The sequence below is a fragment of the Ictalurus punctatus genome, chromosome 2 (genome assembly GCF_001660625.3).
Source record: "Ictalurus punctatus breed USDA103 chromosome 2, Coco_2.0, whole genome shotgun sequence".
NCBI classification, from domain to species: Eukaryota; Metazoa; Chordata; class Actinopteri; order Siluriformes; family Ictaluridae; genus Ictalurus; species Ictalurus punctatus.
In genome coordinates, this window is record NC_030417.2 from 10,553,183 (window position 1) to 10,566,621 (window position 13,439).

General features: G+C 41.0%; 1 long non-coding RNA gene and 1 other non-coding gene across 2 annotated transcripts in view; one reads left to right on the forward strand and one right to left on the reverse strand.

Moving 5' to 3' along the window:
* Positions 1-3,655: 3,655 nt before the first annotated feature.
* Positions 3,656-4,514, reverse strand: LOC128635322 (uncharacterized). Its single transcript, XR_008398268.1, has 2 exons — positions 4,457-4,514; positions 3,656-3,943 (listed from the first exon to the last, which is right to left on the reverse strand). It is a non-coding gene; the product is annotated as an uncharacterized LOC128635322 (long non-coding RNA).
* Positions 4,515-4,950: 436 nt separating this feature from the next.
* The window catches only part of afg1lb (AFG1 like ATPase b), a 16,155-nt gene continuing 7,666 nt past the window's right edge, over positions 4,951-13,439 (forward strand). Inside the window, exon 1 of the transcript XR_008398267.1 lies at positions 4,951-5,316. This is a non-coding gene — a transcript (AFG1 like ATPase b). The remainder of the gene's footprint in view (positions 5,317-13,439) is intronic.

Below are 13,439 nucleotides of genomic sequence, written 5' to 3' on the forward strand. Positions count from 1 at the left end.
AATTTATGCCTGTCTGCTCCAAATATCAGGAGTTACATGAGCTGTTCAATTACCAGCGTAGGCCTGTTTGTGGAGCTGCAAAGTGAGTCAGATGGGTCATTTCTTCACTGACTAATTAAACAAGGATTAGCATGAAGAATTGAGCTGCAGATAGTGTTTTATGAGGCGAATTAACTTCCGCTGACAAATTTTATCATTCGTTTAAATACTACAGAGCGGTCGCAAAATATTAGCTTGTTATTTTAATACAGTGAGTCGATTTGTAGTTTTCATTTTTTCCTTGCCATTTTCTCACAATCTATAAACCTATAAATATACCCATGGCATAGCCATTTTTAGGCAATTTACACTGAACTTGCATTTGAACGTAGGCCCCCATAATGAATACCCCAGCCTGGGCCAAAGTCTGTGTTTCTGACCACCATATTCTGATCAAATAGGCCTGTCCAACATGTAGCAGGATCCCCTTGGCAAATATCTAATGGTGTAATTATTTCATACTTGGCCATTGGCCTTTGATCTTCATGATGAGATCAAGAACACTAAAACACTTACTTCTAGCATGCGATATTAGTTAAGGCACTTAAAATTAAGAAATGTAAATAAATAAATAAATGCAGTACAAGACCTGCCTTGTGCCCGATGCTTCCTGGGATAGGCTCCAGGTTCCCCCGCGACCCTGAAAAGGAGTAAGCGGTTGAAGATGGATGGAATGCAGTACAAGACGACTGGTGTTCTGGAACATTCAAGTTCTTGCTGCAAGTTAAGTTAGAAAGCTAGTATCTGTTAGTTATAAACCCCCCCCCCCCCCCCCCCCCAATAATGGAGGAGACCGGGTTTAATGATTATCTATTCTATATAAAATCTATATATAACCTAATCTATATTCTGTTTTGATTGATTGATTGATAGATAGATAGATAGATAGATGGATGTTTTTTGCTTTTGTGTTTTTGTACTTTTTTAATTACTTTTCATAACTTGTGATTTTTTAAAATAATGTTTATAAAACTATATAAGGGACAGATATGGAACATGAATGATCAAAAATGTTTCTGAACACTAGAACTACTTTTTTACATGTAAAACATGTTACATTACATTCATCTTGCGTTCTAAAAATATTCGCATATGAATGATGCAAATTGAGACAAAGGGCGCGTCTCGTTATCCATGACATTGTTAAATCTCCGGCTCTCAGCCTCTCACTGAACACAGCAGACGCAGAGAGAGGTGAGAGTGCAGCAGGAAAGCAAGACCTCGTGCTTGCAGGACAGTACTGCTGACATTTGGAAAGTTGCTAAGGTTTGTCCAAAAAGTTGCTAGATTTGTCACATGGCTTTTTTTTTTGTTGTTGTTGCCAAAAAGTCGCTAAAGAGGTCTGAAAAGTCAGTAAGTTGGCAACACTGGTCTGCTCTGACAGCTAGATAAAAGACAGGCTAAGCTCCGCCTCTCCCCAGCAAAAAGAAAATACAGAGGGAGAGGGAACACGGGGTTTTTCATTTATGCACATTCTATTTGAAAAACAATAAAATACACTCTGGCATCACAGGGACTGTAAAATCCCAATCAGAAGAGTGATAACTAGCTAACAGTGAAGTTTATATTAGTTAGCTACTGAAGGTAGCATGTTGGCTGCGTCCAACTTGACTATTCACAAAATCTGGTTTTCTTGATACGGGTAAAGTTTAGGCACTTTTCTGCATTTCTGTTCTTTGTTTTATTATTATTTTGTTCATTTTAGTCCCAGACTGAATGGAGACTAAATAAACGTTTTAAGGAGTAAACTGTGCCTAAGAAGTGATTCCTCTACTGTCTTAAGCGATTGTAAAAACAGAACTGTTACACATGATAGCATGAGTTCTTTGGGTCACGTCTCTGACGCATCTCCGTAAACAGAGGAGTCCGTCTTAAACAGCTCTCACGCTTTCGGTCACCTTGCTGTATTTGACCACTCTAGCATGCCTAAGCTGCGGGTCAAGCTAGTCAACAGCGGGTCATAAGGCTGTCGCCAGTTCGTCGCTAGTATCAGGAGAGAAGAGAAAAAAAGAAAAGATGAGATGGATAGTGATGGCAGTTCATGTTGACTTAATGATCTTTTGTCTCATTTTTCATTCTTCTGACCATTTTTAACAATAATGGTGGTGCAAAGTGAATAGAAATGAACTCTTACTGGCGGTTAAGGTTCTGGGTTACTGATCGGGAGGTTGGGGGTTCAAGCCCCAGCACTGCCAAGCTGCCACTGTTGGGCCCTTAAGCAAGGGCCCTCTCTGCTCCAGGGGCTCTGTATCATGGCTGACCCTGCGCTCTGACCCCAGCTTCCTGACAGGCTGGGGTATGTGAAGAAAAGAATTTCTGTAATGTATATGTAACCAATAAAGACTCTCTATTGTTACTGTAAGTGGCCATCCGTGACTTCCTCTCGCCAGGTATCTACGTCACCGGTATCCCTTCATTTACAAATATGAGAATGATTACAAATGATTAAATGAAATGAGACGAAATGAAATGTCGAGCGTTATAAAACATGTAGTGGCTATAAAAATAGCTACATGTCTGAAAATACCCAATAATTAAGAAGCTTACAGCAACCGGAGCTGTAATGAACCTGACTGGAAAAGGACTGGAGTATAATTTACCCCTACACATGGTGGAACATTTTCTCCAAGGGTCACAGTTGCAGAGGTTGGTAGCATTTTGAGTTTCACCAAGTCTACAGATCTACAATTAGGCCCATTTGTGCCATTAAACCGTTTGGACGTGTTAGTGTCGATTTTTGAAAATGATATGTTGTAATATTTAGTGCATTTATATATGTACATCAATATGTTTACGATCTGTTGTCTGACAGGATTTTGTGAAGCCACCTCTCTCTCGTTGATGCTACATTCACGGCGGTGTTGTTGAGTTCACGACATCTTGATCCGACCTCGATTATAACGGCAGCCATTAAAGATGCGTTGGCCAGCATTACTAGAAATTGCATAATTTTTCCAAAGACAGCGGATCAAAAAGAGTTTGTTTAATTGGGAAAACAATGCTGATGGACATGTTTTACTCCAATCTAAAAAATTCCAGGAAAAAAAAACTTAATTTTAACACCTTTGTTAGACATTCACAGAAGTAAGCGCTCTTTTCTTATACATTATATATTCAATTCAATTTTATTTGTATAGCGCTTTTTACCATGGACGTTGTCTCAAAGCAGCTTTACAGAAATATATAAACACAGGATACAGATTTTAAGTGTGTAAATGTATCTCTATTGAGCAAACCAGCAGCAACGGTGACGAGGAAAAACTACATAAGATGATATGAGGAAGAATCCTTGAGAGGAACCAGACTCGGAAAGGAACCCATCCTCATCTGGGTAACAACGGAGAGTGTGAAAGTAAAAGAAAGTTCATTATGGTTTTTATATGAAGTCTTTGTTGAACTAATCGACTGCTCACTAAAGGAGACCTGAGTGCAAAATATGCAACTTGTGTATATAACCATCTGAAATACAGGTTGTGTGAATATTATGTTCTCCTGATGTAGAAATATTATGGCATCATGAATATTATTTCCATATATATATATATATATATATACACACACACACACACACACACACACACACACACACACACACCTTATTAATAAAAGACCTTGCTGTTTTCTTCAAGTTATTTTCATTGTATTATTATTCATTGGGGGAGTGACTGTGAATGTTTGGTGTCAGGGATCCAACGGCTGAAGCAGAGTCTGCCGGAACGAAGCTCAAGCGAACTGACAAACGTACGACCGCCGTCTTCCCTGTTTCCATGGAGATGGGTGCAGAAACCTGCCTCTTATGCCAGGATGAGTTTCAGGTGAGGAGGGTGGCAGGCTGAGGAGTCGCAGAAGGTGTTTCAGGGCTGCGCGTGGGTGGAGGCGACCAACAGGTGTTGCGAATCAACAACTAAAAAAAAACACAAAGCCAATTTGTTAGATCGTTAGCATGGAAATAACGACATTGAAATGCAAAATTAAGCACACCTGCTTTATAATGTAATGTCAGTACTAGTGCTTGACATATTAATACTCTCCTATCAGAGATCATATTTCTCTACATGCTCCTGTTGGTATCTCCACCCACCCACCCCCCATACCCAAGCCCCCATCCCCAATCCTCCCATACCCAATCCCCATCCCCAGTCCGCAACCACCCCCAATCCCCCCATCCTCAATCCCCCCCATCCCCCCATACCCAGTCCGCAACCACCCCATCCTCCCCATCCCCAATCTGCCCCCATCCCCAATCCCCCCACATCCCCAATCCCCATCCTCAGTCCGCAACCACCCCCAATCCCCCCATCCTCCCCATCCCCAATCCCCATCCTCAGTCCGCAACCACCCCCAATCCCCCCATCCTCCCCATCCCCAATCCGCCCCATTCCCAATCCGTAATATCTCCTGATATTACTATGCTTACCAGGAGTAGCATTTTAGTAACACTTGAGGACACGAAAAAGGTTCTTGAGTGTACAGTAGCTGACACCTTTGCACATTTTGGAGCCATCTAGTGGAGTCCAGACCCTAAATCCAAAAGCTGTTAGACCAACTGGGTTGATCCAGTAAAGCTTAAAAATAATCGTAAGAAGGTAGTGCAGTGCACAAACGCAGTCATGTAGATGAACGTCGGAGATGTTGGATAGGTGTTCTTCGAAAGAAGTTCTCGCAAATAATTACGTATAAACAATGTGTATTAATATTATTATTATTACAAATGAATCTTTTCCGTAAGCAGGTCATTCAGATGCCAAAAATTTCACACAAACACAGCTCAGGTCCACGGTATGTGACGCGTCGTCGCCCGTGTGTGCTCAGCTTTTCCTGCACTTGCGGATCGTGGCGAGCGCCAACACGGAACTCTCGCACCCGTGTTTTGTTTGGGATACATAAATTAGGAGCCTGATGGACCCTTACCAATCAGGAGCCGCGGCCACTTAGGGATGCAAATGAGGCATCGGGTTTCAGGCGGCCCCTCTCGCTTCCTTAAGTGAAGGGGTAATGGAGAGCAGCCGCGGTCGGGTCGCGCGCATCCATCCTCGCCTCTTAAATGCTAATGAAATTTCTTCGTTCTCTTCATTAGCCCGCCGTCATTATCAGTAATTTGTAGTCTTCCCCTTTTTTGTCCCCCCCCCCCCCATTCGCTGCCTTAATGAAGGCAAGGTATTGAGAGAAGGGCCCAGAGAGAGAGATATAGCGAGAGCGAGGAAGAGAGAAAGAAAGAGCAACCGCTCAAGGCATTGTCTCAGCCTTCGGTCCGAAATTACTCGTCGCCGGCTTCGAGTAAGTAAAGGTTTAAGATCAAAAGAGCGTAATTTGGCACCCGTGTGCGCCGCACAAAAGTGACTCTTTGCCGGCGTAATTGGATGCTCATTTGAATATTTGTTCCGTTGTTTTTGAGGTCGTCCTCGACGACGCCGTGGCTTTCTTCTGCTCAAACGGGCAATCAATACTCTGAGTGCGTGTGTGCGCGCGCAACATGCGTTTGTGCCATGTTGCCTATGTGACAAACAAAAAAAAAAAATCCCAAAACAAATACAGGACGGATGAAAAGGTCATAATTAAATGACTCTCTTTTGAAATAAACCATAGAAAGAAAAGGCAATTAAAGGACATGTGATCCAATTTAGGTAGCAGCACCTCAGCTTTGTAGCACGCCCACTCTCTCTCTCTCTCTCTCTCTCTCTCTCACTCACACACACACACACACACACACACACTCTCTCTTGCTCAAAAGTATAGATGCTAATGGGGTTACATTGAGGGCCTAAGGTTTAATATGCAAAAGAAGAGAGCACTCCAGCATAAGAAAAACAACATATGCTGGGGGTATGGCTGTCTTAAGTGTCCCCTTTTTACAAATAATGTCCGTCAGCGTGTGAGGGCGGTGTATTACACGACACAAACATGTCGCACCCCCTTACCCACACACACACACACACACCCATCCCCCCCACTCCCCATTCCTGGAAAACTCTGCAAAGTGAAAGACTCATAAAAAGATTTTTTAAAAAGTACACTAGGCTACAGAACAGAAACCTGAAGAATCTGTTATGCCCTGAAGGACATCATCTAACTTAAAATGCACCCACTATAGAGTACACTCAGGGACATGCGCGCACAAAAATATTGCTCATATTGACAGAATGTCCAAACACAAAAGATCGCAGGAATGGAAAAGACGAAAGATAGTTGGAGAAGAGGGATGAAGAGCGAGAGAGAGAGAGAGATGGAATATGAAAGGAAGAGGATCTTATTGTGGGTTATTGACTAAAGGGCTCCTTTTGTTCCCGGACGGTCAGCAGCTCCTGTGTTTTTGCAGATGTGTGCGAGACGACGGCTCGCTGCTGTGAAAAAGGCAACGTTTAAATGATAATAATGACAATGACGATGATGAGAACGATAATGAAAGAACCACTCGTCCCCCCGGGCTTGCCGGGATTCAGGGACGGCCATGCCAGGCCCTTAAGAACACAATGGGAACGCATCTGTGTGTGTGTTTGTGCGTGTACATACGTGTGTATGTGTGGCCATCTGGCTGCCATTGTGCCACTGATTTTGCCTCTGTTTGTTTATTTATTTATTTATTTATTTATGCGTTCATTTATTTATCATTTCATTCTGTGGCTTTGTGTGGCCGTGCTGACTTGATTAGCTCATCTGAGCCACCTCGAGACACTTGTCCTCATCACCGACGGAAAGCTGCAGCTCTGCGTGGCCATTTTGCTGTCAGGTGGAGAGGCTTTGTGTTTGTGTGTGGTGGTCAATGGACCTTGGCCAAGGCTCGCAATTTGAAATGTAACAACACCTGGTATTCATGTGTATACACACACACAATCACAATTGTGGTAATTAGCTCAAGGCAAAGGAGCAGTCTTTTGCTCATCCTCAGCCCTTCCACCTGGGACTGCTCCCATAGTCTCAGAATCACTCCCTTTATGACCAGCCTGTCACTTCCCAACACATGCTGTCTACTCGTTTAACTAGTAACAAGCTTGTGTATCCAGTATAATTATGTTTTCACAGAAGCACTAAAAGTATATCAACATATCGTATGTGTTACTTATCCATGCAAGAATCCGCAGTGCTTTATCGCTATAAATAACCAAAAGAAGAACAGTGGTGGAAAGAAGCATTCATCTGGAAACATATGGTATATACATGGATGTGCTAATTGCTACTAATTGCGGCATTCTGTTTCTTTATGAATGCTTAAGCAACTTCTTCCAGTTGTCTTGAAGAAACTTAGAGAACACTGATTTATAGGTCTCATGGAACTGTTAAGCTGCATCCAAACCCAGTAAAAAAAAAAAAAAAAAAACAAGCCGATGTCGGACATTTCCGATCTATGCTCCGGCTATTGTGTTGCAGAACGCAGACGAGAAACATGACATTTAAGCTATGCCGTAAGTCTCGGTCCTGAATATGCAATGCACACAAAAGTGTATTCCTCGTTCCTGACCTTGTCACCTGCACGGCTCACATGACCTCACTACTTTTTCACTTTGCATTGTCTCGACGCGATTGTCTACAACAGTTCACCCTGTCTCTCCACCGCTGCGGTTTTTTTTTTTTGTTGGCTGAACAAAGTCAAACATGTTCCTAAAGCTCCACGGCCTTCTCGTGTTCTTAATCCAATACCGAGCGCTCTCGGATGTCGGCGTCTCCTTACCTTTCAGCACCTTTTGTTCTGCTCATCTAGCCTTTTCACCCCAAACTTAGTTCACCTTGTACGAAGTTGCCTCGTCATAATTCTTCCCCTCGATCATTATCCTCTTTCCGATTAATTCACCACATTGTCACGTAAGAAAAGGAGAGATTTATTTATTTATTTATTTATTTATTTATGTAATTTCCAGGAGGTTAAACTGATATGGAGGGATCTTACTTACTGCTTCTTTTATGATTTCTGTTGAACGAACGACGTGTGAGCTTTATAGCTCCGTCAGATGAGCTTTATAGTTCCGTCGATCTTTTACAGAGCACCAGCTGCGCTATTTATTTATTTATTTATTTATTTCACACCTTCTCAGTGTGACAGGTGGAGAGAGAAAATAAAACACACAGAGAGAGACAAGGTCGCTTTGAGGTTTTCAGACAATTTGTACATCGCATTCAATTATCATTTACATCTGAACACTCGGTACAGGGCCACAACGCCGTCGCCATCAAAGTCCCTTTGCTCGCATGGCGCTTGCCATAAAACGCACCATGGAGACCATCGATAAACCTCCAGCAGTTAGTTACTCTTTAATCTCTTTCTACGCTCTTTTTCTGCTTGTCGCTTGAGCGCTCGCTGTTTTGTAACGGCTGTGATGTTACATTAACGTAGAGCGCTTTACTGAGCGATAAGGAGAGCGATTGAGCCAGTCATCCTGTCATCTTTTCCCGTCTGCTTTCTCGGCGCTCTACTAAATGTCGTGTCGCATGAAGTGGCCTTGCGCACGGAGTGTGTGCGCCCCAGCAAGCGCTCACATAAAGAGACACTCTTGTAACATTAACCAGCCACTGAGTACAAAGCACACGCTAAAATGTAATAGCCAGCTTATTTAATTTTAATTAGGGCGACTAATGGAAGGGCTTACATGAAAGACGGGAACGAGATGATGGAAAGGCATGGCGGTTGAAAAGCCGCCAAAGAGGCTGGAGCGTTTGAACTTGGAGACGCTCTCTTTCACACTTCCTTCAGGAGTGGTCGCTTTCGGCTTTTCTTCGGGGCCTCTCGGAAGAAGCGAGGGGGTGGAGAAGCAAAAGAAGGGGTGTTGTTGCGCCGTCACTCTGACATGTGACTCATCAAACATCTTTAATGTGATTATTTATGATTTTTTAAAACCCCTTTCAACTATTGGGAAACGTGCCCGAATAGTTTCTCCAGTTTTCGAAAGTTTCAATGAAGGAGTCGGTTGACTTCTTGCAAGTTAATTCTACAAAACCAGTAAGGCTATGTAGAGGATTGTGGTGTATAGCAAGGCCCTTCTCTATATGGTATACACTTTCTTCATTGTCAATCACAGCGACACTTGCCAATCGTCGGTGTCTGTTGGGTCTTGTATACGTAAGAGGCTTTTCTGTGACATATAGCATGAGCAGCAATTCGATCAAAAGATCTGCTTGGCTGGCTTCGCACGTCTCAGATGAATGCACCGAGACGCCTCAGAATGATAGCACCCAACTCCCTGCCATTACGGAGCAACAGGGACCTCGCTGAGATCAGCTGCTCTCTATCCATGGCGATTAGGTGGACGTGCATGATTCCAGATCAATCCTCCGCTTCAGCTTGAAGCTCTACCCCACTTGGCAATTCAATGAAGAACCAAGGCATCACAACATCACAACAATGTAAGTGCAAGGAAAAAAAGTGGGGGAAGAATAGATAGCTTAACGGAACGTTCGATCCCTAACGAGCAAGCCTGAGGTGAGAGCAACTAGGAAAAAAACTCCTGAACAACAAAAGGAAGAAAGGAAGAAAAACCTTGAGAGCGGGTTGTGCACTAATTGTAGGGCTGGCGGCTGGCTGGATTCCCGGCCCACATGACTCCACATGCCGAAGTGTCTTTGGGCAAGACACTGAACCCCAAGTTGCTCCCGATGGCAAGCCTTACATGGCAGCTCTGCTACCATTGGTGTGTGTGTGTGTGTGTGTGTGTGTGAATGAGAACCAGTGTAAAGCACTTTGGAACTGCTAAGGTTAATAAAAAAATGCGCTATATAAGTGCAGACCATTTACCAAGAAGCAAAGTTAAACAAACTTCTGGGTGACAGCAGTGTGAATATAAATCATTACTCTTCTACAGCTCTATAATATGCTACACTATACTATACCTATACCGTATACAGGTCTTGATGATTACTGCAACAGTCCTCGGGTATAAGTCTACAGTATCCAGGTGAGATTATTCACTGAAAGCAAACGTAAACACCAGAGTTCACCACAACCCTCTGTGCTTGGGATTCCAAGATAGCCGTGTTCGCTGGGTTGGAGTGATAGTTGGCGTAATTATCTTTCCCCTTCCCCTGTCAATCACAGCAGCATTAGCCCATCGTGGGTGTCTGTGAGCTTGTGTACGCAGAAGAGGGTCGATGGGTAGTGCTTTTCTCAGAGGTTGTTCAGCTGCAGCATGATGTGAACTGTTGCATGAGCAACAGTTTGAAAAGATGCTGTTGGCTGGCTTAATGTTTTTATTTGAAATGTGGCTTATTACTGTACTTACTGCCATATATTTCTCTAATATGTACGTTTTGAAAAGACTTTTCAAGCTATAGAATGGATTTTTTTTTTAGTTAGTACTCGAGGTCGTGGAAGTCAGTACTGTACAAAGTAGTGTTTAAAAAATGCCCATGCTATAGGCACCTTGTTTAAAGGTGAGAGAACACACTGCACTCACGATTTGTTATCACTTTCTGTGTATCTCTAAACAAGTCACCAATAATAGTATCTCATCATCCTCTCATTTATGTTCTGGTGTGTGTGTGTGTGTGTGTGTGTGGGTGGGTGGGTGTGAATGTGTGTGATATGAGGGTTTATAATGCCTCTGGGGCTAATTGAAGTCTCTATTCAATGTGATGCTGGTCCATTGTCTGTGCTGAAAGAGAGAGACTTCTTCTCTTGAGCTCATTGTTAGGGAATGTAATGAATTTCATGTGCCGTTGTTCTCCTGTGCTGTACAGAGAAATCATTTTGTGCCTCTCCTCATCCCTTTTGTCCCTCCTCCCCTTCCCGGCTTCACATCATCAATAGACACTTTATTTGCCAATCACTGGAGGAAAATGACATTATGAGGAGGCTAAAGAGTAGAGCTAATAATAACCAGCCTGACTCTCTCTCTCTCTCTCTCTCTCTCTCTCTCTCTCTCTCTCTCTCTCTCTCAGTGTGTGTGTGTATGTGTGTTTGTGTGTGTGTTTATCTCAGAACTCTAGAAAAATGGTCTTCAGAAGTCTGCTTTTGTGCCTTTCATTGATGTGCTCAAGGTAAAGACAAAGTTAATTTATTTATCCTTTTATACTCCTTTTGTCCCTCGCTCTTAATGTTGCCAAAGCTATTGGTCCAGTTTTTGATGTATTTTATACTTGGAGTAAAACACCACCCCAGTGCAAGCACGCAAAAACACACAACACCTTTGATCATATTTGGAGGAAGGGGAGAGCGAGCGAGAGAGAGAGAGAGAGAGAGATGGATGCAATTAGACCGGGTGAGAATGAGATCGAGAGAAAGCTGTTTAATGATGAGTGTGGGTTGGCTGGAATGAAGCCGCCTGCTTGCATTTCAAAGTGAGGCCTATCACAGATGGCACGGACGCTCTGATCTGCTTTTGTAATTTAATAGCGTCATTGTAAGCAGGTATTGGCATTATCCTGTGTGCACTGTCTGAGTAATTACCACAGTTCTGCCACAGGCCGTCATAAATAATCAGAGCTTTATTTCCAGGCATTTTGCAGCAGCCCACATTCTTGCACATTTGACAAGCATTAATGGATACTCTCAAGGAAGCATCAGATAGATGATACGTTACACAAACCTCACACGCAGTCCCTGATAACTAACCGCAATAGTGTTAGAAATCTCAATCTTGACCCATCCCTTTACATAAATCCTTATTACTTATGACATGCTTTATGCCATATATATATATATATATATATATATATATATATATATATATATATATATATATATATATATATAAAATCAGATTGATCCTCCATAATGTACAATAAAGCATATACAGTCTGTACAAATGTTTACACCGTAAATAACTGCTTTACATGATTACTTTGAGGATCTAATACCATTTTCTCAAACACAATTACACGAAAAATCTCAAATTAAATTAATATTTTTTGGCAAATTGTATTTAATTTAATTGTATTTATTAATTTTTTTCTTAAATTGAATGTAGGTTTTCTTAACCTCCTAAATCCACTGCATTATGCAACGGTCCTGAACAGTCCCAAAAATGTAATATATTTTCTATCATTTTGGTCATCAACACTTTAAATGTAAATTAAAAATAAAGGTTGTAATTACAACCAAAAAGGGGTTTTCAGCCTGACGCCATATGAGAACCCTTTTAAGTTGCACAAAGAACCTTTTACTTTCAAGTTCTTTTGAGACCCATCTATTTACAGGTGCTTTAAAGAACCCACAAATGGTTTTTCACGGGCCACAAGGAACCATGTTATCATAAGTTCTCTAAAAAAAAAACCCCTTCGTTAGTGCTGTAAGGAATCGAAGTAAGGTTCTTAAGAGTGATGCCAGGAGAACCTTTTCCAGTCTCACAAAAAAAAAAAATATTGGGTTCATTTTAACCTGTTAAGGGATGATGCAATGAAGAACCTATAATGAAACATAAAGGACTTCTGTAATCTCCAAAGAACCATAGAGATCAGCTCAAGAATGCTATAGCAAGAAGAAGGTTCTTTGTAGAAGCTTTGTAGTGGTGCTGTAAAGAACCATTAAAGAACCTTTATTTTTAAGAGTGAACATTAAATATTTTATATGTGGGGTTTTTTTTTGTTTGTTTTTTTGCTTTTTTTTTTTTTCAAGGTACAATTTTTTATCCTTTTTTTACTCATGGTATACCTAGACATGGACAATTTGTTTGATTTTTAATGTAAGTGGATTATTTTTTTTAAAGAGAAAGTGACAATTCATATGACATTTTGAATCTGGATATGTTTTTGAATAATTTATGCATGAAAGGGTTAAGAGTGTGGTTGGAGTATTGGACAATTGATAAGGCACACAGGTAATCAGCATTGGATGATCAAAACTGAATTTAACTGCAATTTACATGTTTAATCTAATTTAATGAGTTTATTGTCACTAGTTTTGCATGAAATATACGTGTGTGTATATATATACTGTATGTATGTATATTCTGTGTATGTATGTATAGTGTGTGTGTATATATATATATATATATATATATATATAGATAGATAGATAGATAGATAGATAGATAGATAGATAGTACTTATATAATATATAAGTCTTAGGCACCCTATTTATAGCACAAACTTTGTTATAGATCAAAGTTAAATTAAAAAAGCAGCATATTACATAAGAGACCACTTTTCAGGCAATATATATATATATATATACATATATATATATATATATATATATATATATATATATATATATATATATATATATATATATATATATATATATATATATAATGAAGGCTGTTGGGTTTTGCTGCAGAAATAAGAAGCGAGTGCGCCAGTCAAAGTCTCCAGAAGAACCATGGTAGGTTCTGCAAGATGCAGGATGCTTAAAATATGCCAAATATTGACTTTGTTTCATTTACTACTGTTTAATCCTCTTTATGGGTTTTTTTTTCTTTCATTATTTTGAAGGCATGTGCCTAAAACTTTTGCACAGTACTGTGTTTGTGTGTGTA